At 46.6% G+C, this 22,228-nt stretch overlaps 1 long non-coding RNA gene across 4 annotated transcripts; it reads right to left on the minus strand.

Moving 5' to 3' along the window:
• Positions 1-29: 29 nt before the first annotated feature.
• Positions 30-19,945, minus strand: LOC147825565 (uncharacterized). Of its 4 annotated transcripts, none has more exons than XR_015440314.1 (3): positions 19,846-19,945; positions 1,945-2,022; positions 30-210 (listed from the first exon to the last, which is right to left on the minus strand). It is a non-coding gene; the product is annotated as an uncharacterized LOC147825565 (long non-coding RNA). The 4 variants fall into 4 exon arrangements; XR_015440315.1 differs by lacking the exon at positions 19,846-19,945 and adding an exon at positions 13,122-13,244; XR_015440313.1 differs by lacking the exon at positions 19,846-19,945 and adding an exon at positions 7,491-7,599.
• Positions 19,946-22,228: the final 2,283 nt, after the last annotated feature.

Genomic DNA, 22,228 nt, shown 5'->3' on the forward strand with positions numbered 1-22,228 from the left:
CTGGAGCTCTTCTTGTCCTCTTAGTGTGTGACAAACAGACCCCTGCAGTTCTCGGAGGGGGCAGAGAGCGCCGCCGATTGCACAGCTTCCTTGGGCTTGGGTCTGAGGACCCTTTCTTTCTGCTAAAGGTGACAATGGCTTCTGAAGAAAGCCACAGTCAGGCCTGTAATGTGATAGGGGAGGTACCAGGGCTGCAGGGCCCCCAGCGGCCTGTGGAAAGGGGTGGAGAGAAGCCACATACTTGCACCCTTACTCATGGAAAGCAAAGGGCCCAGAGGCTGGACCCTGAGGTTAGACTGTGTCTTAACAACGCCATGAAGCCCTGGCCACGATGGTCCCTCCACTCTGGCCCCCTAAACTCCCTCATGAGTTCCGCCTCACCATCCCTGGCCAGATTTCTAGCCCCACCCAGGCCAGTCAGCCCAGACCTCTGCATGAATGTCTTGAGCCTTGGCCAATTTTTTTTAAATCCGTAACTCAAATTCAGTTACTACGTAAGTCAGGGACTTGTTGCCTTCAAGGAGCATTGGTCATGACTCTCCAGGCCCTCTGGCTTCCGAGTTCCCCACCAGGAACCAAAATCAGACCCCAGTCTTGGAACTTCTACTTAGAGCTCAGGGTACCATGTTGGGTGGCAATGTATGCTTACCTGGAAGCTAAGAGGCATGCCTAGGGTCAAAGAGCTGGAGCAGGAAACCAGAAACTGCTGGCTTTGCCAAGTTAGTGACATTTAGAGGAATATAGTCAAACAGGAGCTGAAAATTTTTTTTTTAAATCCTGTTTAACCAGTGGCAAACGCCTATAATCTTTTTTTTTGTATGGGGAAGGGATCGAGCTAGGGACCTTGCTCCTGCAAGGCAACCAGCAGCACCACTAAGCTAAATCCCTGGCCCCTCGCCAATAATCTTAGCTCTTGGGAGGCTGAGACAGAAAGATTACCACAAGTTAGGGACGGCTTGGTCTATACAATGAGTTCAAGGCCAGCCTGGTATACAGAGTGAGACCCTGTCTCAAAAAATAAACAAGTAGGGCTGGGGATTTAGCTCAGTGGTTCCACCGCCTGCCTCGAAAGCACAAGGACCTGAGTTCGATCCCTGGTACCAAAATAATAAATAAATAAATAAATAATAAGCAAGTAGGGCCAGGGATTTAGCTCAGGGATTCCAGCACCTGCCTCACAAGTGCAAGATCCAGAGGTTGATTCCCGGTACTAAAAAAAAAAAAAGTAGTAAATAAGTAAGTAAGTAAATAAATAAATAATCCTGTTCAGAAGGAAAGCAAGATAACTTTCATAGACCACATGAGGTGTAATTTCATGTTCTCACAGCTCTCTCAAGCTAGATTTGGTACGCTGAATGCTATTCTCTTAAAGCAAAGGCAAGCACTTCCCCGGAAAAATAGAGGCTAATGAAAGGAAATGAATCATCTGAGTCCATTCATCACAAATGAGATTCAGAACCCATAGATTTTGAGGAACCTCATGACACATTTCCACTCTCTCCCCTTCTATTCTGCGTCCTCTGCTCCTCCCCTCCTACCCATCCTCTTTCCCACCCTCAGTCTCTGTCTTCCCTACCCAAGTGCAGCAGGTGTTCTCTCCTGCAAGCAGTGGCTGAGAACAATTTTACCAGCGTCTGGGGAAGGTTTGGAGGCAGTTGTGTCACAGGGAGAGGATAGAGTCCTTTTGGAACATGCTGTGGGACTGAATTCATGGATCTGTGGGAAGAGGGAGCAGGACCATAGCAGGGGCCCCCAGAGATAGCTAGGCACAGCATGAGCAAGAGGAACAGGAGGCCAGTAATACCCGAGCCAGGATCCTCCTTGTTAATTCTGGGGACCAAGTCAGTGGCAGGAACTAAGGCAAAGGGCATCTGTTATCTTCAGAGGGATCTTGTCTGTCCCTTGTTAAAGACAGATACTAAAGCAGGGTGCAGCAGCATGTACCTGGAGTCCCAACTACTTGAGAGGCTGAGGCAGGAGGAGTACTTGGGCCCAGGAGCTTGAGGCCAGCATAGCAAGACCCTGAATCAAAAAATAAATAAAAATTTAAAAGATGGATAATTATAATAACCAACTTTTATTTGCATGACATTCATTTTCTTTTCAAATCATTTTCTTTTAGCAATCTTTAAGGAAGTTACCCCCCCCACCAAGTAATCGGAATTAAAACTCAGAACTGAGCTACATCTCCAGCCTTCTTCATTTTTTATTCTGAGGCCGGGTCTTACTAAGTTGCTAAATTGCCCAGATTGGGTTCAAACTGATCATCCTCCCTGTCCCAACCTCCCAGGAAACTGGGATTGCAGGCCTGCTCCATCAAGCTCAGCTAAGAATGTATGGAGAAGAAAACTGACTCACTGGTTCCGCAGCCTGCCTCATAAGCACAAGGTCCCGACTTCTATCCCAGGTACGAGAGAGAGAGAGAGAGAGAGAGAGAGAGAGAGGGAGGGAGGGAGGGAGGGAGGGAGGGAGGGAGGGAGGGAGGGAAAGAAAGAAAGAAAGAAAGAAAGAAAAGAAAAGAAAAGAAAAGAAATGAAAAGAAAAGAAAAGAAAAGAAAAGAAAAGAAAAAAATTGAGGCTCAGGGGATTTAAGCGATTTCCCCCACAGTCACACTGCAGGCCAAGGGTAGAGCTGGGACCTGAATCTAGACCTGCTTGATTCCAGGTTTGAAGAGCTGTTTTGGAGACAAGATGGCACTCAAACAGGAAGGGGATTGCAGTTTGTTCTTAGAGTGGGGAATCTTCCTACTTCTAACCCACAATGACGTCCCAGAGTAGCTACAACTAACCAAGTCCTGTCTGTGTTGATTCCTGCCTAGCCAGCACAAGCCAGACTTTGATAGAAATGTTCTTCCTTTTGTTTAATATAGTCAGCCACAGTTGTGTCTGACTAGAATCATTGTGTCCTCTGGATGTGCTTGTGTATCTGTGTGGCCACCTGGAACCATCCTCAGCCAGTCTTCCTTTTTTACAGCCATTATTCACCCACATTTCCATGATGGGCTCCTCAGTGGGGAAATAACAACAGCCTCTCTGCACTGCACTGCGCATGCCTGGTGCTGAGCAGGTATCAGGCTAACAGTTCCATATGCATTAGCTTGTTTGATCCTTAGTGAGAGAGATGCAATATCATCCCCACATTATGGATAAGGGAAAGCTCTGAGAGGTCAAATAACCTGCCCAAGGCCACATAGCCAGTACTGTATTTGGCAGATAAAATCCAGATTTCTCACTCCAAAGCCTGTGGATTTGCTGCTGTAGTTTACAGAGCAGGGGGTCAAACTCAGGGCTTTGTGCATGCCAACAAGCAAGGGCTGTCTGTCCCTGAGCCACAGCCCTACCCCAAAGGCTTGTGTTGATAATCACTATGATAATATTGTCTCTTACCCTCCCTGAGAGGGGAAAAAGTGCTTGTCTTAGTTACTTTTCTAGTTGCTGGGACAAAATACCTGACCCTCAAAGTTAAAGGGGGAAAGGTTCATTTAGCTCACAGTGTGTAAAGGTTTCAATCCATAATCGGCTGTCTCCAAGGCAGGATGGATAGTAGATAGGCATTGCAGAGGAGAAACAGTTCATGGTGGGCCAAAGGTAGCAAAGCAAGCAAGCAAGGGACAAGACAAGCCTCTTTCTGTCCCTCATATTGTATACAGGCTACCGGGACTAGGGTGGTCCTAAACCAATCAGTGGACTGATTTAGTAATCACCCACCCTTAATCCTAGCATCCTTAATCCTAGCATTGCACCATCAATCAATCACACACTCTAGATTCAGCTACCTTTGAGAAAGCCCAACCTATGACTTCAGGATACTTTGAGAGGGACATCTAGACACAAGCCACAACAGAGCTCTGTTGAGTAGAAGCTTAGGTATACAAAATAATAAATATCCACTGTTAGGTTTTTCCAGATTGGATGGTGATGAGAATTATCTGGCTTGAAAGTTTAAAAGCACAGATTTTTTGTGGGTTGTTTGTTTGTTTAGCATCAGAGATTGAACTGAGGTCTTTGCACTGAGCTATATCCCCATTCCCCCCCTCCACCTTTAAAACAATTTTTATTTTGAGATAGGGTCTCACTAAGTCATTAAATTGTCCAGGCTGGTCTTGAACTTGCAATCCTCTCTGCCTGAGCCTCCCAGAATGCTGGGACCACAGAGGTGCTCCGCATGTCTGGCTCCAGGTATCTGATTCTTAATATCCTCCCCAGGAGATTCCTAGCACCTAATAAGTCTTGGGGAAATCATATTTTCCCACTATGCCAGTGCATAGCTAAGGAGTCTTGGTTTATTTTTTCACCTGGGAATGCCCAATGAACCACAAACTTTCCACCTAGTGCACTTCTTGTCCAAGCCCACCCTTCAAGGTGGAGGCCAGTGGAGAGCAAGGCAGGGAAGGCAGGCTGCGAGGTGGACCTTGGAGCACAGCTGCCCAGACAGGGAGGAAGCAAGGAAGTGAACGAACTGAGAACCTTGCACCAACCACACCACCCCTGGGTGACTTCAAAAGAATCCATTCTCATGAACTTCATTGCCTCAGTACATGTGGATCTGGGCTTCTTTTAGATTCTTCTTTTTTTTGATACTGGGGATTGAACTTGGGACCTTGCACTTGTGAGGCAAGCGGTGGAACCACTGAGCTAAATCCCCGGCCCCTCTTTTAGATTCTTACTGATGGTTTCATTTGTAAAACGCCAAAGGGATGGCTAAATGGAGGGACTTTTCCATATAGAGAAGAGAATCAGAGTCTCTCAAAGTTACAGCAGTGAATGCGAAATTGGCTTCCCAAGACCTTAGGAGAATCAGGAGAAATGAAGTAAAGTTTAGAACAAAGCAGAGTTGAGAATACCTGGACTTGTTACCACTTCCTAAGCCTGTGTAGAATGCTGAGAATCAAACCCAGGGCCTTTGCACATGCTAGGCAAACACTGTACCACTGAGTGACAGCCCTAGGCTCCTATTAATACCTTTCTATCTGTGCTATTTCCTTCCTTTTCCTGTGCTGGTCTCTTCTGAACTTCTCAAGGTCAAGTCTTCTTTATTTGTTTGCTTTTCTTTTTTAATTTCTAGCGACTTCTGGTTACACTTGAATAGTGTTTTGCCTTTGGAGGCAGGTAGAACTAATCTCAGTGACAATGAACCTAGGAACTTGTGCAATGACCACAATATTTGCATTTTTAGCAGGCAATAGTGACATTACGCCCCATGCAGATGCTCTGCTCCATGGTGTAGTGTTCTGAAGCTCTGTAGAGGTCAGCTTGTTCAATTTGCAAAGGAAATTCTACCCCAAGCTCTAAAAATAAAAGAATTGAGCTCAACTCAACCTATGTATTTTCAGTATTTTCACCCAGAAGGTACTTTCAAGCACTTAAATCATGCTTAGGTTTAAGTGCATGTTAGGTTTTCTGAAGGCCCTTGGAAAAACAGAACAAGATTCTTATTTTGAAGAAGTCTGAAATCTGCTTAGGAAGACAATTAAATTTATAGAAAACAATCACACAGCCATTAACCAGGATGGCTACTATTTAGAAAACAAAAACCAAAAAACAGCTGGGCATGGTGGCACATGCTTGTAACTTCAGCTACTTGGGAGCTGAAGCAGAGAATTACTTGAGCCCAGGAGTTCGAGACCAGACTGGGCAACATAGTGAGGCAAAAGCAAAAACAAGGTGGAGGGAGGGGATGAGGGGAAGGGGAAAAGGAAGGGAAAGAAAAAATGAAAATGTGTTATGTACATGTACCAACTCCCCACAATGAATGTAATCATGTTTGGCAAATGTGTACTAATAAAAAATTTGAAAGAATAAAACATCAAAATAACAGTAACAACAAAACAGAAAATAATAAGCTTTGTTAAGGACACAGAGAAATTGGAACTTTTGTGCACTATTGGAGGGATTATAAAATAGTGTAGCTGCTATAGAGCAGTTCCTCACAACTAAGTAAGTGGTCCAGCAATCCCACTCCTGTAAGTACATCCAAAAAAGTGAAAGCAGACAGTTTGGAGGAGATGTTTGCATACCCAAGTTCATAGCAGCACTATTCCTTTTTTTTTTTGGTACCAGAGATGAACGTGGGACCTTCTGCTTTCGAGGTAGGCGGCAGAACCACTGAGCTAAATCCCTGGCCCTACTATTCCTAATAACCAGTAAGTGGAAGGAACTCAAACATCCATTGACAGATAAATGCATAAACAAAATATGGTCTTCATGTACAACAGACTGTTACTCTGACTCAAAAAGGAAGAATCCTGTCCCATGCTGCACCATGAATAAACCTTGACGACATGATGTTAAGTACAATAAGCCACGCACCAAAAGGTGAAGACTGTCAGATTCCACATATATGAGATATCCAAGATAGTCAAATTCACAGAACCAAAGGTAGAATGGTGATTGGAAAGGGGTAAGTTCTTGTGTAATGAGTACAGAGTTTTAGTTTTGCAAAATAAAAATTTTGGAAATCTGTTGCACAATGGGGTGAAGATATTTAACACTCCTAAAGTATACCTTTAAATGGTTAAGATGATAAATTTTATGCTATGTGTATAAATAATATACATTACCATAAATGCAGTAAAAGCTTAGAGAATTGAGACAGTAAATTTCAAGATCTCCTGGCCCTGAACAAATTTTAAAAGATGGGGGAGGCTGGGATTGGTAGAGGGCAGGCAAAAAATAAATTCTAGACAAGACTTCTGGAAAAAGGACAGGGACTGAAAATAACATTTTACAGTGCAGAGAATAAACTTTCCATGTGTTTACCTGTAGTGTATGTACACAAACAGTGTGAAGTCAAGTCTGCCCCAGCTGGGGAACTCTTAACATTGGAGAGAAATGAAAGCTAAGTACAAATAGTTAGGCTGAGGTCAGATTATAAAAGGTCTTAAAAATTGGGTGAATGTCTGCACTTGATGCCCTGTACCCCAGGAAACCACTGTAGGTTCTTGAGCAAGAATGTGTGTAAGTTTTTTACTGAAAACTCAAAATTCTCACCAATCTCAGTTGACATATGGGAAGCCAAAGAGAGTAACTTGGATTTTGTGTGGGCTTGGGCTGGACGGGATGGGAGGATGAGGAGAGGTATGGGAGAGGTAGTGGAGTGAGAATTCAAATGAGGAGGCATTCAGTGAGGGAGTAGAGTGCAAGGGAAGAGATCAGACTTGGATAGTGGTCATCATTCTTATCTTAGTGTGGGGGGCTGTTTTTTTGTTTTTTTGTTTTTTGGTACTGGAGATTGAACTCGGGATCTTGTGCTTGCAAGGCAGGTGGCAGAACCACTGAGCTAAATCCCTGGCCCTTGTTTTTTGTTTTTGAGACAGGGTCTCCCTATGTAGTTCAGGCTGGCCTTGCACTCCCAGCAATCCTCCTGCCTCAGCCTCCTGAGTCCTGGGATTACAGGTGTCCACCACCAAGCCTGGCCAGAAGCTTCCTCTTGAGAATGGTGGTGACCACCTCTGAGAAGACTGGTTCTAGAGTCAGAGAATGAAGCTTACTTCATTGGTGAACCTGTCTGAGTCACTTCCCTCCTGGACTCCATTTTCCTTTTTGTGCAATGCAGAAGGGTATTTTTTCCACCTGCTTTTGCAGAAGACAGAAGTGGCTGAAAGAAAGAGAAATTTACTTTGGGTGTTTTTTCCCCAGTGCTGGGGATAGAACTCGAGGCCATTACGTGCTAGGCCCTGCACTGAGCAACACCAGGTGCCTTTAAGCCAAGAGGCAGATGTGACCTGGGCTGAAGCAAACCCCGGGGAGACGGCACCCCATGGAGGCCAGGTTTGGAGTGGACATGGAGGACATCAGAAGTCCACAGAAAGGATGTAAGTTTTAAACAATGTAAACAAATGTTGCCCAGAGAGCCTGGGTTCTGGGAATATGAATAGGGAATTTTGACCAAAATTCCAGGTCTCCGAGTTCCCCTCAAGGAGTCATGAGGATCACACAGGAGGTGAATCACCACACCCAACATCTGTCTCAAAGACCTATACCACCGGCAATGACCCTTGGGAAAGGCAGGGGCTGGGGGGCCTCTGATTCAGTTAGTTAAGGGCTGGAGCTGAAGCACTGCAAATATTCCCCTAGGTTCTGATGGCACCAAGAAACAATTTTGCCCCGGGCTCTGGATACCATTCTAGCTCTGAGGTCAGTGGCGGGTCAGAGCCAAAGTTAGTCCTCATGGCGTCAGTCGCCTCTGGTCTGGAAGACCACACGGAAAAAGACGATCAGAACATTGTGAGCCTAAAGAAATTGAGTTTGTATTCTTTCCAGCCTCTGTGCTGTTTCTTGGACCAGCTCTATGTAAGACGAGTGGCTCTTCAGAGCCCAGGTGAGAGAACAAAGGGTGAGGGAGAAAAGCATGTCACCTGCTCGTGGGCCATGTGGTTCCACTGCCAAAGGAAATGTCAGTTTCTCAGGGCTGGGAGAGCCAGTGGGACCCTTGGGAGGAGGACAGATCCCAGGAGTCTGGAACACTCAGATTTGAGGTACACGATGCTCCACAGGGACCTCCTGTACTATCTCACAGCCATGACAAAAAGTGGAAAATAGCCCGGTGTGGTGCTGCTTACCTATAATCTCAGCGTGCTGGGAGACTGAAGCAGGAGGTTCACAAGTTCGAGCCCAGCCTGGGCAACTTAGTGACTTTGTGAGACCCTGTCTCAAAACTTTTAAAATATGTTTTAAAGGGCTGGGGATGTTACTCAGTGTGAAGGCCCTGGATTCAATCTCCAGTACTGGAGGAAAAAAAAGTTAAGCACAAAATTACTCTATGATGAGGCAATTCTACTTCTAGGTGTGTATCCAAGAAACAGAAAGCAAGGACTTAACACAGACCATGTTCATAACAACATTACTCCCAATAGCAAAAAAGTGGAAGCAACCACATGTCCACCAGTTTAATGAATGGCTAAAAAAATGAATCATAAATGCATAGAATATTATTCAGTCTTTAGAAGAAAAGAAATTGTGATGCATGCTACAATGTGAATGACTTTTGAAAACATTGTACCAAGGGAAATAAGCCAGACACAAAATGCTACATATTGTATGATTCCAGTCACACAAGATATCTTGAATAGGCAAATTATTAGAATCAGAAAGTAGAATGGGCCCAGTGTAAGGACACACGTTCCTAATTCCAGCACTCGGGAGGCTGAGGCAGGAGGATTGCCACAAATTTGAGACCAGCCTGGACTACGTAGTGAGTTCAAAGCCAGCCTTAACTACATAGCCAAATATTGCCTCAAACAAACAAACAAACAACAAATCAAAATTTTAAAAAAGAAGAAAAAAAAGACTTCCCACCGGGAAAGTCCCAACCACTTGGGCTTGGCCACCCTCTTTCTTCATGCTCACTAGGGAATTAGTACCTACTCTGAAGCATTGTAAGTCCTTTTCTCTTTATCTATTAATAAATAGCTTTAAAAATCAATCCTGGCCCGGGGATTTAGCTCAGCGGCACCGCGCCTGCCTCAAAAGCGGCAAGGTCCTGAGCTCAATCCCTGGTACCAGGAAAAAAAAAAAAAAATCAATCCTAAGCATGGGTCTTTTCCACAGCAGGCATGCGAGTTTCTGAGTGGAACCGAGAAGGATGTTCTCGGTAGCTTCCTGGGCCTCCAACTGCGCCGCAGTGATCAGCCTACAGCGGCCCCTGAAGCTTCCTGCCAGCTTCCTCGCAGACACCGCGGTGAGTCAGTCCTACCACGGCTTGACTCATTTCTGACCCAGTTTTGGCGATCAAACACCTTACCCTAGCATTTGGCCCTGTGGCTGCAAAGGCATGGTAGTAGATGGTTGGAAGAACACCCACCAGGCTCCTGACTTCTTCCTTTGCCCATCTCATTCCTTTAGGTTTGAAGTGAATTATAGTTCACATTAGAGAGGCTTGGGTTCAAATTCTTTTCTTTTTTCCTTGCAGTACTGAGAATCAAACCTAGGGTTGCTCTGCCACTACATCCTAGCCTATCTTTCTTGTTGTTTTACTTTATTTTATTTTAATCTTGCTAAGTTGCACAGGCTAGCCTCGATCTTGTGGTTCTCCTTCCTCAACCTCCCAAATAGCTGGATTACAGATGTGCACCACCATGTTGAGCTTTGGGTTCAAATTCTGAGTCAACTCTTGCTAGCTGGAGACCTTGGGCAAGTTATTTAACCTCTACAAGCCATGGTTTTTCTCATCTGTAAAGTGGAGCTCCAGAACTCTTCAGTGGTGCTGTAGGGGGTTAGATAGATAATATATGAAGAATTTCTTAGTATTCTGCTTGTCACAAAGAAATTGCCCAGTAAAGCTGGGTGTGGTGGTGTACATCTGTAACTCTGGCTCTAAGGAGGCTGAGGCAGGAGGATTGCAAGTTGGAGGCCAGCCTGGGCTACATAGTAAGTTCAGTACCAGCCTGGACTATATCAGAAGACCCTGGAGAGAGAGACAGAGACAGAGACCCAGGAGGTTAAGATTATTTTATTTGTAGTGCTGGGAATCAAACCCAGGGCATTGTGAAGCTAGGCAACCCTCTACCTTGGGGCTACACCTCAGCCAAGTTAAGGTTATTATTACAAACTGAGTATCCTTTATCTGAAATGCTTGGGGTCAGAAATGTTTTGGACTTTGGATCTTTTCCCATTTGGGAATGTTTGCATAGACATAACGAGATATCTTAGAGATGAGACCCAAGTCTAAACACAAAATTCAAAATAAACAAACAAACCAACAAACACAAAATTCATCTATGTTTCACGTACACCTTATATACATTGCTGGCGTGAAGTCTATGCAGCATTTTTAGTGTGCCTGCATTTTGAACACAACCCCTCACACAAGTCAGGCATGGGACTTTGGTATTCAAAAAGCTCTGGATTTTGCAACATTTTGTATTTAGATTTTTATCCTGAGAATTTTTTTTGGTACCGGGGATCAAACTCAGGTCCTTGCACTTGCACAGCAAGCGCCGGAACCACTGAGCTAAATCCCCAGCCCCATGTATTTAGATTTTTGAATTAAGGCTGCTCAGCCTATATCACCTCTACCGATTAGCACCTGACGTCTCTGTTGTGTAAGGTCACTGCCCCAGGACAGCAGACCCCATCTGAGGAGCTGGAGCAACCAAACTCTTGCAGAACTAGGTAAGGCGGAAGACCTGAGTCAGATCTGGGTCCTCCATTTACCAGCTGTGTGAAGTTGCACATTTTTCACCCTGCATCACAGTTTTCTCCTTTCTAAAATGGTAATGACTCCCCGGGTGTGGTGGTGCACTCCTGTAATCCCAGCGCTTGGGAGGCTGAAGCAGGAGTATCGTTGGGAGTTCAAGGCCAGCCTGGACTACATAGTAAGTACAAAGCCAGCCTGAACTACATATTGAGACCCTGCCTCCAAAAACATAAATAAATAAAATAAAAATAAAATGGTAATGACCGCATAGAGTTGTAAATGTCAAATGAAATAATTCATGCCAAAGCTTTATAACTAGGCAAAAAAGGAAGGAAGGAAGGAGAAAGGGGAGGGAAGGGAAAGGAAAGAAGCAGATTAGGATAATGCACCCAGCATCAAAAGCACTGATGTACCTGAGCCAATGTTAGGTCAATATGGAAGCCAAAGCTGGGCTTGGCACCAGGACTATAAAAGCAACTGTGAGCACCATGAGGATTGGCACTGGAGCCCACGTTTTGGGTGAGGGCAGGGAGAGTGTCGAGAGCGAGAGCAAGGTAATGGCAGGGATTCGGTGGGGCTTTGGTTTGGGGAAGGAATTCAAACCAGTGTGTGCACTGCCTGAGTGTGGTGACTCAGAGACAGCTGTGCTGCCTCAGTTAAGGCTCTAAATCCAGTGATCTTGGTTTGAGGGAAAGTAGAATGTGGGATTTTACAAATTCCAGACCTGGAAAGGAACAAGCCCCTAGAAAGACAGAGGGATTGGAGCCACTCAACTGCCTTATCTCTCCTCCTTCCACTACTCCAGTGGGTGGTTAAGGCAGAATGAGAAGCAGCCTATCTCTGAGAACATCCTGCATGTGCTTGTCCTCACAGAGCCAGGCATCCTTCCATCTACCCAGCTGACAAGGATTCATTCAGCATTTACTATAAGGCCAGCACTTTGCTAGCGTTGGAGAGCAGTGTGTTGCCTGTTTTCATGGAACTTTGATCTGGAGGGAGAGACAGAGAACAGAGTAAATTCCATTTTTTGTTTGTTTGGTTGGTTTTTTGAGGCGGGGTCTCATTATATACTTCAGGCTGGCCTTGAATTCACAGGAATCCTCCTGCCTCAGCCTCCTGAGTGCTGGGATTACAGGCATGTGCCACCATGCCTAGCCCAGTCTTCATTTGTGTATATTTGTGGAAGTGGTGGTAAATTCTAAAATTAGATTAAGAAATTATTTTTGAAAATCCCTTCTATTACCAGGACCTAAGCATTTAGAAGCCAAAGCCAAGAAATAATATCTATTTCCTTTTGTGCTTTGGGTGTGATTCTGGGGTAGTAGATGTCAAAATCTGTCTTCAGTGATGGCATGTGTATATTTAACATCATAAAGATAAGGTAGTCTGAGACTCTTGGAATTAAATAATTCACAGTACAGTGCTAGAGAAGCAGAAATAATCAGTCAATGTATTTTGGAATCACTTGGCAAGTTATCCTGTGAGATACAGAGAAGAATGGAAAACAAACTATTAGAGACAGAGACCATGGGACTTATGGCTATTGTGAGTAGCTTAGATGTGAACCAGGGCCCACAAATGGAAGCACCTGAGAAGCTAAGAAGGCACTATAAAGAAGAAAGCAGGCTGAATGTGAGAAAATAAGGAGAAGTAGAGACTATGGTAAACTGGAGACCTCTTGCCTTGTCTAAAGGGGCAACTAAGGTTTGAGAGGTGGTCCATGCCTGTAATCCCAGCACTCAGGAGACTGGGGCAGGAGACTGCTATGAGTTCAAGGCCAGTCTGAACTATAGAGTAAGACCATGTTTCAAAGAAGAAGGAGGAGGAGGAGGAGGAGGAGGAGGAGAAGAGGGCAATGACGAGGAAGAGGAGGAAAGTTCTAAGGGTGGAGATTCATGCAACCTGGAAAGAACTGCTTAAAATAAAGACAATTAGAGAAGGGCTCAGCAATGAAGGCTGTAGCTGCTAGAATTTCCGTTCCTACCTGTAGCTCCCTGCTGCAAGCTTCCTCCTGTCAATCTGGCCTCAGCTGCCACCACTCCCACCTTGGTAAGTCATAGGAGGGCCCCTCTGGACGTTTCAGAGCTGAGCCAGCTGCATGCCAAACTGGTTCTGCAGAGTGACAAGCCAGGGCCTGCTGGCTGCAGAGTCTTCAGAATCAGTCTCCTGGTGCCCAGGCCACTGCCCTCCTCAGAGTCTTAGCCCAGCTCACCTGGCCTCTTGGCATAAGGAGAGGATTCAAGCCTGCAGGGGTGCAGAGCCAGTGGGGGAGCCGTAATCCCCCCTCCCCACACCTCTAGCTAGCTTTCTAGATAGTCACCCAATTTTGCCACCCAAAGTGCTGACAGGAGGCACTGTTATCCTGGTGCTGCACGGGGAGACAGGCCAGACCCTGGGAGGTGGAGGGCTGCACCTAGCTGGGGTGCCCAGACAGGCCTGAGGGTGACAGGGTGCGTGCTCTGCCCAGGCCCAGGCTCCAGCAGTGTTTGCAGAGCCTGGGCTATTTTCAGTTCCTTTGTCATCACTGCAGGCAAACTGGACTAGAGGAGTCTGATTAGGAGGGAAAGAGCCGGCTTAGCAGAGCAGGGGCATGGGGGTTGCTTCCCTGAGCGGGCAACGCAGCAGCAGGCAGAAGAGCCTGGGTGAATGGTTCTGGGTTAGAATTTCAGCACTAGCTTCAGAGCAATCACCAGGCAAAAAAGATGGAGAGGAGAAGGACTTTGAGATTTGGGGACCAGAGACTAGAATCCCTGTCTTGGGAATAATCATGACAATAATGATACCTTATTATAAGTGTGCTCCATGAGTGTCCAAGTCATCTTCATAGACATGATCTCACTTGATCCCTGCTGCAGCCCTATGAGGCAGGCAGATATTATTCATCCACTGAAATACAGAGAATCTAAGTCTCACAAAAGTGAGCGATTTGCCCAAAGTCACAGTCTTAAGACAGTGGCCAAGGCAGGGCCTGCATCAGTAATCAGGGAAACTAGAACTGCACTGGAGAAACCTCGAACTCGTGACCATGCTCCTGCCTCAGCCTCCCTCAGGCTGAAATTACAGGCATGCCACCACGCCTGGCTCAGCTAGATGTTCTTGCAGGTTGAAGGGAGCTCAAGGAATGAGGGGGAACTCTGGCCTTCCACTGGTGACTCCAGGAAATATGGGGCTTCGTGAATCCATGGTTGGGAGAAAGGCCCATGAACAGAGCTGTTGGTGGTCTGGCAGGACGAAGCCATCACAACAGGCCTCTGGACAGCTTCATCTCCTCTCTTGGCTGCCGGGTGGGAAGGGGTTTTCTGTCCCCCTCATGCCGGCCCCTGAGTCAGCTCTCTGCCATTGCCCTGGCATGTCCCAGGCCCCACGCCCAGGCAGTGAAGAGATGCTGGCCGATTGCCCAGGGAATGCTACTGTTTTAACTCGAGCTAAGTCCTAATAATAACCCCCTTCCCAGAGGCAGCCCCACAATGGCTGCACTGGGGGCTGTGACATGCAGGCACAGGGTGAGCTTCCCTTGCCCTGAGGACTTCCTGGTCTAGGCGGCATCTGGGACACACAGGCCTTTACCGGAGGGCTGCAGCCCAAGTAGCCATGCAGGAACCAAATCCATTTTATAGACCTCGGCTGAGCCAAACTCCAACCTCTGCTTGGGTTTCTGGTCACATCCAAATAGCTAGGGAGGGAGTTGCTTTTGGACAGAAAAGGGGAAAAGAGAGCCAAGACGCCAGGCTGAAGCGACCTCAGCTGTTTCTGGGGCTCTTCTGACTCAGGAGCTGCTTCTCAGGAATGTTGAGCTCATAGGCCTCAAGTACCCTGTCCAGGCACACAGAGATGAGCAGCTGGCAGGGGAGTTGGAGCCTTCTCTGTCTCCTCTGAGGATAGCTCTTGTAGAGAAACCACTCCTGAGGAGGTAGAATGATCATCCCGGAAGGCCTGCAGACCCTGCTAAGGAGGAAGGAAGGAGGGAGAGAGGGAGGGAGGGAGGAAGGAAGGAAGGAAGGAAGGAAGGTAGGTGAGGGAGGAAGGGAGGCAGGAAGGTTGGTTTCCACTCCCCAGCCCCCAGGGATCTACCCCTAGCAATGACTGCAGCAACCAACTTGCAGTTGGTAAATTGCTGCATTGCGTGGTAGTATGACTCTATCTCTCTATCTTATCTCCCCACTCTGTTTGAAGTTCCTTGACCTCATGTTTCTGGGGGAAAGAGAATGCCCAGAACATTTATGCATTTGATAAACATATTACAGATAATCTGAGGAAAAGGAGTAAAGCAAACAACAAGCACAGAGAAATCGGTGATGAGGCAAGCAGGCTGGTTCATATCCCCAAATATGGAGACTCTACTTCCATTCCCAAGCAAAGCTCCCAGACCACTTGGATCAGGGATAGCAGAAAAACTGCATTGAAGCTGGGCATAGTGATGCGCATCTGTGATCCCAGCACTAGGGAGCCTGGGGCAGGAGGATCGTTGGGAGTTTGAGACCAGCCTGGGCCTCATAGTAAGTGCAAGGCCAGCCTGAACTATCTAGCGAGACCCTGTCTCAAAAAGCCAAAAAGGAAGAAAGAAAAGTTGCACTGTTGTTTCCTAGCTCCCAGTGCCCACCATGACCCCAGATGCCTCAGACACGCCAAGAGAAAACAGGAAATCCTTCCACCTCCAAAGAGGAGGAGGCTCTGCACTGACTACAAATGTGGGCACAAATATTTTGCTTCTGGCCTTTGTTTTCATTTCCCTCAAACGGACTGTTAAGCCACAGTGAACAGAGACCCAGGGAGACCCAGCCTTGAACAGAAATCATGTCACAGCTTATCACTCTCCAATAATTACAGCTTTGTCTGCACACCACATTAGATCCTAAGCGCTGGGAGGGCAGGAACAGAGTCTCGGAGTCTAGCAAGCAGCACGTACACACTAGGCACTGATACACATTTGTGCATTGGTCTGACTGAGGGGCAGCTGGAACTTGCCACTCCACTCCTATCTTTCTGCCATCAGCAATTCTTACTCTGGAGCTCATTCTAGATTCGAGACTCTGTTATCTATTGGGAGAAACTGGAGCTGGAGGCACTGGTAGACTGTCTCAGGGCCCAGGAGTTCTAGAACGGACTTGTGTTAGCAAGGACTTCAGGCGCGAGGTCAGTCTCTTTATCCAAAAGCCCGGCTAGCTGTAAAACCCAGCCTACGGCGGCCTCTAGTGGACAAGTTAATCATTGTCCTTCCTGGGATGAGCCCCCCCCATAAAGCACTTTTAAGGAAGAAAAAAATGCACCCTAATTCCACTATAAGAGTATTATTAACCCAGAAATATGATCTTTTTTAAACTTTCATTGTTTTGTTGCTGTTTGTTTTGTTTTCTGAGACAGAGTCTCACTGTGTAGCTCAGGCTGACCTTGAACTCACAATGATCCTCCTGCCTCAGCCTCCTGAGTGCTGGGATTACAGGCGTGTGCCACCATGCCCAGACTGTATTATAACAACCCATAGTAGGGCTGGAGATTTAGCTCAGTAGTTCCGCTGCCTGCCTTGCAAGTGGGAAGTCCTGAGTTCAATGCCCGGTACCAAAAAAAAAAAAAAAAAAAACCATAGGAAAGTTATAGCATCTATATCTTAAGATAAGGAAGATGAAGCTCCTTAGTAACTTGCCCACCGTCACACAGTTTCTAAGTGGCAGTGCCAAGATTCAAACCTAGTTCTAGCCCTGGAGAGAGATAAGGGATGAGTCAGAGTTAATTCTGAGATTCTGAACCCAGGTCATTGGCAGATAGTTAATATTTATTGAGCCTTTGTATTCCAGGGACTAGTTTACCCTTCACAGGTACCAATAATTTACTGTTCATAAAACCCTACAATTAGATAGGAGGGATAAATTAAAGAGACGCATTGTACAATAATATGACTAGAGTTAATAACAACATAGTGTGTTTTGGAAAATTGATGAGTAGATTTTTTGGGGGGGGGTACCAGGGATCGTACTCAGGACCTTGGGCTTGCAAGGCAGGTGGTGGCACTACTGAGCTAAGTCCCCAGCCCAATAAGAGTAGGTTTTAAGTATTATCATCATAAAAATGTATGTAAGGTAATACATCTGTTAATTAGCACAATTTAGCCATTCTAAAATGTATACATATTTCAAAACAAGCTGCACAGTGTGGCACACACTTGTAATCCCATCACTCTGGGAGGCTGAGGCAGGAGGATCAGAAGTTTGGGCCCCGCTTGAACAACTCAGTGACTTAGCAGAAGCCTGTCTCAAAATAAAAAGTCAACCTGGCATGGTGGCACATGCCTGTAATCCCAGCACTCAGGAGGCTGAGGCAGGAGGATCACCACTAGCTGGAGGCCAGACTGGGCAACATAGTGACTTTGAGGCCAGCCTGGACTACATGGAAATACCCTGACTCAAAAAACAAACAAACGGCCGGGATTTAGCTCAGTGGTTCCAGCACCTGCCTCGAAAGGCAAGGTCCTGAATTTGATCCCCCGTACCAATAAATAAATAAATAAATAAATAATAAAAAGGTCTGGGAATGTAGCTCTCAGTATGAAGGCCCTAGGTTCAGTCGCCAGTACTGCCAAAAACAAACAAAAATATCATGTTAAATATGACAAATGTATACAATTTTTATCAGTGAAAATAAAATATTAATAAAAGTTTTTATTAGGTAAATACTACTTCTACCCCCCCCCCCCGCTTTTTGAGCAGAATCTCACTATGTAGTTCAGTCAGGTCTTGAATTATGTAGCCCAGGCTAGCCTCAAACTTTTGAAGAGCGTCCTGCTTCAGTCTCCCAAATGCTGGAATTACAAATGTGTGCCACCACGCCCGGCTTTTATCTCTCTTTCGAAGATGAGAAAACTGAGATGCAGACACTGGGGATACTAGTGTGAACATAAATGGACACAGATCCTGATTTTATGAGGCCCAGAGCCACACAAACATATGCAAAATTACACTTGGGACAGGAGCTTTGAAGAAAGGTGGAATGGGAGGAAGCCCTAAAACAAAAAGTGGAGGGTGACACTTTGAGGGCTGTCACTGCAGAGATGTGAGGGGCCAAGAAGTAGGGCAAGCTACTTGGGAAAGTGACATCTGCGCAGGAGGGCAGAGCTCCAGGCAGCCACTGGTGATCAGATCCAGAGGTGCCTGTGGTGCCAATCTTCCTCCTGGATTGCTGTCTTCTCGGCCCATGAATAAATCTCCTCTAAGCCAGGGCCATCTCAGGCACAGCTTTCCATCCTTCAGCTGTTTGGCCAGGGCAGGGAAATGCCCTGTATGGATGGAGCAGACACTGGCTGTTTCTGCAGACCCTCAGCACACCGCCGCCAGGGCTCTGGAGCACTGAGAGTCCTCTTATCCCCGTCTCCACCACCCGCCTTTGCAGTGGCCAAGGAACAGTGCCCTTTCTGGCTCCAGGCCTAGATTTCTGTCTGTCCCTGATGATGGAATCTTCTCGCATTGCTCTGGGGTTTCAGGTCTCCTGGATTTGGGAGCAAGGAGGTAGCTTGTCCTTGGATCCCCGGGAGCTATAGAGTTTGGAGCCACAGAAAGAACAGGGGAAACTGGGAGTGCTGGTGAATGCCAATAGTCCCAGCATTCTAGGAGGCTGAGGCAGGAAGATCGAAAGTTTGAGCCTAGCCTGGGCAACTGCTTGACTTAATGAGACCCTGTCTCAAAATTTAAAAAATACAAAAGGGCTGGGTATAGCTCAGTGAGAAGGTCTAGGCTTTAATTCCCAGTTCCATTAAAAAAAAAAAAAAAAAAGAACAGGGCAGTAGTTGTACCGTGACAGTGACTGGGGTTTATGAGGTCCTCTAAAGCCTATTCTCCTACCACTTACCCACCTGGTCCCTCAAGTCATACCAGCTTCTTTCCACCCTTCCGATCCAAGGCAACCATTTTTATCTCAGACCTTTGCTGCTGCTCCTTCTACTAGTAATGTTGTTTAGATCTTCGATCATCTACCTCCTTATCATCATGTAGGTCTTCCCTAAAAGTCACTTTTTTTTTTTTTTTTTTTGGTACTGGGGATTGAACTCGGGTCCTTGTGCTTTAAAGTAACTTTTTTTAAAAAAAACGTTTGAGACATGGTCTTGCTAGGCTGGCCTCAAACTTGAGATCCTCCTGCCTCGGCCTCGTAAGTAACCAGGATTACAGGCTTTTGCCACCATGCCCACTGAAGACAGGAATTTTGCTGAATTGGTCTCTTCTATTTCCAAAGTGACTGGAAAAGAGGAACTATCTAATCAAATGAATGCAGACATGAATATGACCCTAGGTGCAGTGCCTTCACTGGGGGCCAAATCCAGCCTGGGGGGCTGGGGTGGAGCTCAGCGGTATAGTGCTTGCCTAGCATGTGCAAGATCTGAGTTTGAGTCTCAGCACTGCAAAAAAGAAAGAAAATAAAAGAAAGCTGCGTAATATTTCACTCTAGATCCCATCATCCCATGTGTGGTATGAGCAATCTGAAGCGTTCCGAATATCTCCTTCTGTTCTCTTCCCTTCAACATATTAACCCAGTTGTGCTGCCTACTATTTGTCCTTAGGCAAGCCCTTACGCACCTTTCTACAGTTTCCTGCCAAAGAAAGGAAAGGACAGGACAGGAAAGGAAAGAGAAAAAGAATCCCAGCCCTCCAGAGACTGAGGCAGAAGGATTACTGCTTCAGAGCCAGTCCGGGCTACAAGGTAAATCGCTTGTGTAGCGAGCTTACCGTGCTGCCGAGTAGATAGCAAGTTCTCCCTAAACACCAGCTGCTCTGGTGGTTTTGTCGTCTTCACCGCACCTCCCTTTGGCATTCTTGGCCCGCTCCCAGTCCCGGCCTCCCCACGACAAGCCTCCCTGCACACCTCAGTCTGCCCGCCAGGGGGCCGCACTCGCCTGCTTCCCGCCACCCGGCCTGAGAGCGCAGGCACCCAGGCCGCGGCTTGGGCACCTTCGCTTTGTCTCAGATGACAGTTCTGACAGCTCTGTCCTCTCTCCACGGAGCTCCACCTCTTCACTCTGAACGTCTCATCCCTGTCCCCCCAATAGTTTATTCATTCTGAAAATATTTACGGAGCGCCTACTCTAGGCCACACTTTGGCGTAGGTGTTGAGGTTAGGTAGGGACAGATCAGATGTCTCCCGCCTTCACGGAGCACCTAGTCTCCAGGAGGGTGGCGGAGTGGGTGAGAGCCAGAGGGAGCAACCACTTGGACTTGGGGGTGGGAAGGATGGAACCAGTCCTCTTTGCTCAAAAGTGAAAAGGAATTTCTTTGTCAATGCCCCACTTCATGTGGTGATTTTCTTTCTTTCTTTCTTCCTTTGTTTTTGTTTTGTTTTGTTGGTACTGGGGATCAAACTTGGGACCTTGTGCTTGCGAGGCAGGGGGTGGCAACACTGAGCTAAATCCCAGGCCCTTCCTTTGTTTTTTGAGACAAGGTCTCCATATGTAGTACAGATTGGCCTTGAACTCACTATGTAGCCCTCAGACATGAAGCCATCCTCCTGTCTCAGCCTCCCCAGGTGCTGTGATTACAGGCATGTGTTACCACGCCTGGCATGTGGTGAATGCTTTTGTTCTGTTTTGTGATGCTGGGCTCCTCACATTATGCATTCCTACAACTCACCTGAATTTCTGAGTTCAGCTCTTCTTCCCCAGGGCCTCAGACCCTATTCCACACACCTCAGCATTTACCCTACACAGCCTCAGCCTTTCACTCCAGAACCTTAGTCCCTTTTGTCCAAATCTTAAAGGAGCTCACTTCTCACCTTGACTACCTCAACTCCTGCTCTAAGAAATGCTACAGTCATTGATTTTATCTGTGGCTCTTAGTATCCTGAAGGATGGGAAACCACTCCCACCAATGGCAGTGATTCTGTTGGGATTAGGATTTTTTTTGTTGTTTTTTTGGGTTTTGTTGTTGTTGTTGTTTTTGTTTTTTGAGACAGGGTCTCACAATGTAGTTCAGGCTGGCCTTAAACTCACTATGTAGACCAAGCTGGCCTCAATTTCATAGCAATCCTCCTGCTTCAGCCTCCTGAGTGCTGGAATTCCAGGTGTCTGCCACCACATCTGGTTTGGGAGTAGTTTTCACAGGGGATGGTGCCTACCAAGTTTTCTGTACATGGCTGAGGTCTAGAAAAGCCCATTGGCTTTTTCTGATGTGACTTCCAAGGAAGAGATGGGCATCATTTGCTCCTGTTTGGGATTGCTTAAATGCTTCTGTCTTTCTCCTTCTTTCCTTACATCTCTCCAGTTTCCATGATGTCCCACTAATAATTCTCTCAGAGTTCCTTGGAGAGAGGCCATGACCTTGTTGCCCCTAATTCTTCAGCACTAATCACAGAATCTTACAGTTGGAGGGAATCTTAGAAACTAGTAATCCAGTGGGTTTCAAACTTCTTTTTTAGCCAGGGATCTCATCTCCAACCCAATCTTATATGTAATCCCAGGAGGTATGCTGAGCAGTGGCTGGAGCTTGGTCTAAGAAGCCCTAGGAGTCTTTGCAATATGTGCTGAAAACCCCTCACAGATGCAAGACTGAATTCATCACCTTAGAGCTGATTTTACGACTCCTGGCAAGTGAGTAACTCTGCTTCTCTTCCAAGGGCATTATCCCCCTCCCTTTCACTTTCAACTGCTCCATTTTCCTTAGGTCTGAAGTGTAAGTCCGTTCATACTTTGGAATTACATTCAAAATTAGGGAGGGATGGGGGAGGGATTTGGCTCAGTGGTGCCACCACCTACCTTGCAAGCGCTAGGTCCTGGGTTTGATCCCCAGTACGGAAAAAAAAAAAAAAAGTAGGGAGGGATGCTTCTGTCATTCGGGTAACAATGGGATCATTGTGGGCAGCTTCAAGGAGAAAGATCAGAATGAGGAGGAGTCCCACCAGTAGGGTGCCTCTGGTGCTCTCCAGTTTTATTCCCTGCTCCCAGAGCTCCAGGCATGCCTGAGTGCTGGCACTGCCCAGGCGACTGGCTGCAACTGGAACAGCACAGCCTGTGGACCCCAAGAGGTTGCCATAGATACTGAGGCACAGGGAGCCAGTGCTTGTGTTGTGATTTGTGTGTATCTTCCCTCTAATTCCCTCTAATTGCTGCAGGGTAGCTGG

The sequence above is a fragment of the Heterocephalus glaber genome, unplaced genomic scaffold (genome assembly GCF_053883595.1).
Source record: "Heterocephalus glaber isolate CG9 unplaced genomic scaffold, H.glaber_assembly_v1.0 deba00001497, whole genome shotgun sequence".
Lineage (NCBI taxonomy): Eukaryota > Metazoa > Chordata > Mammalia > Rodentia > Bathyergidae > Heterocephalus > Heterocephalus glaber.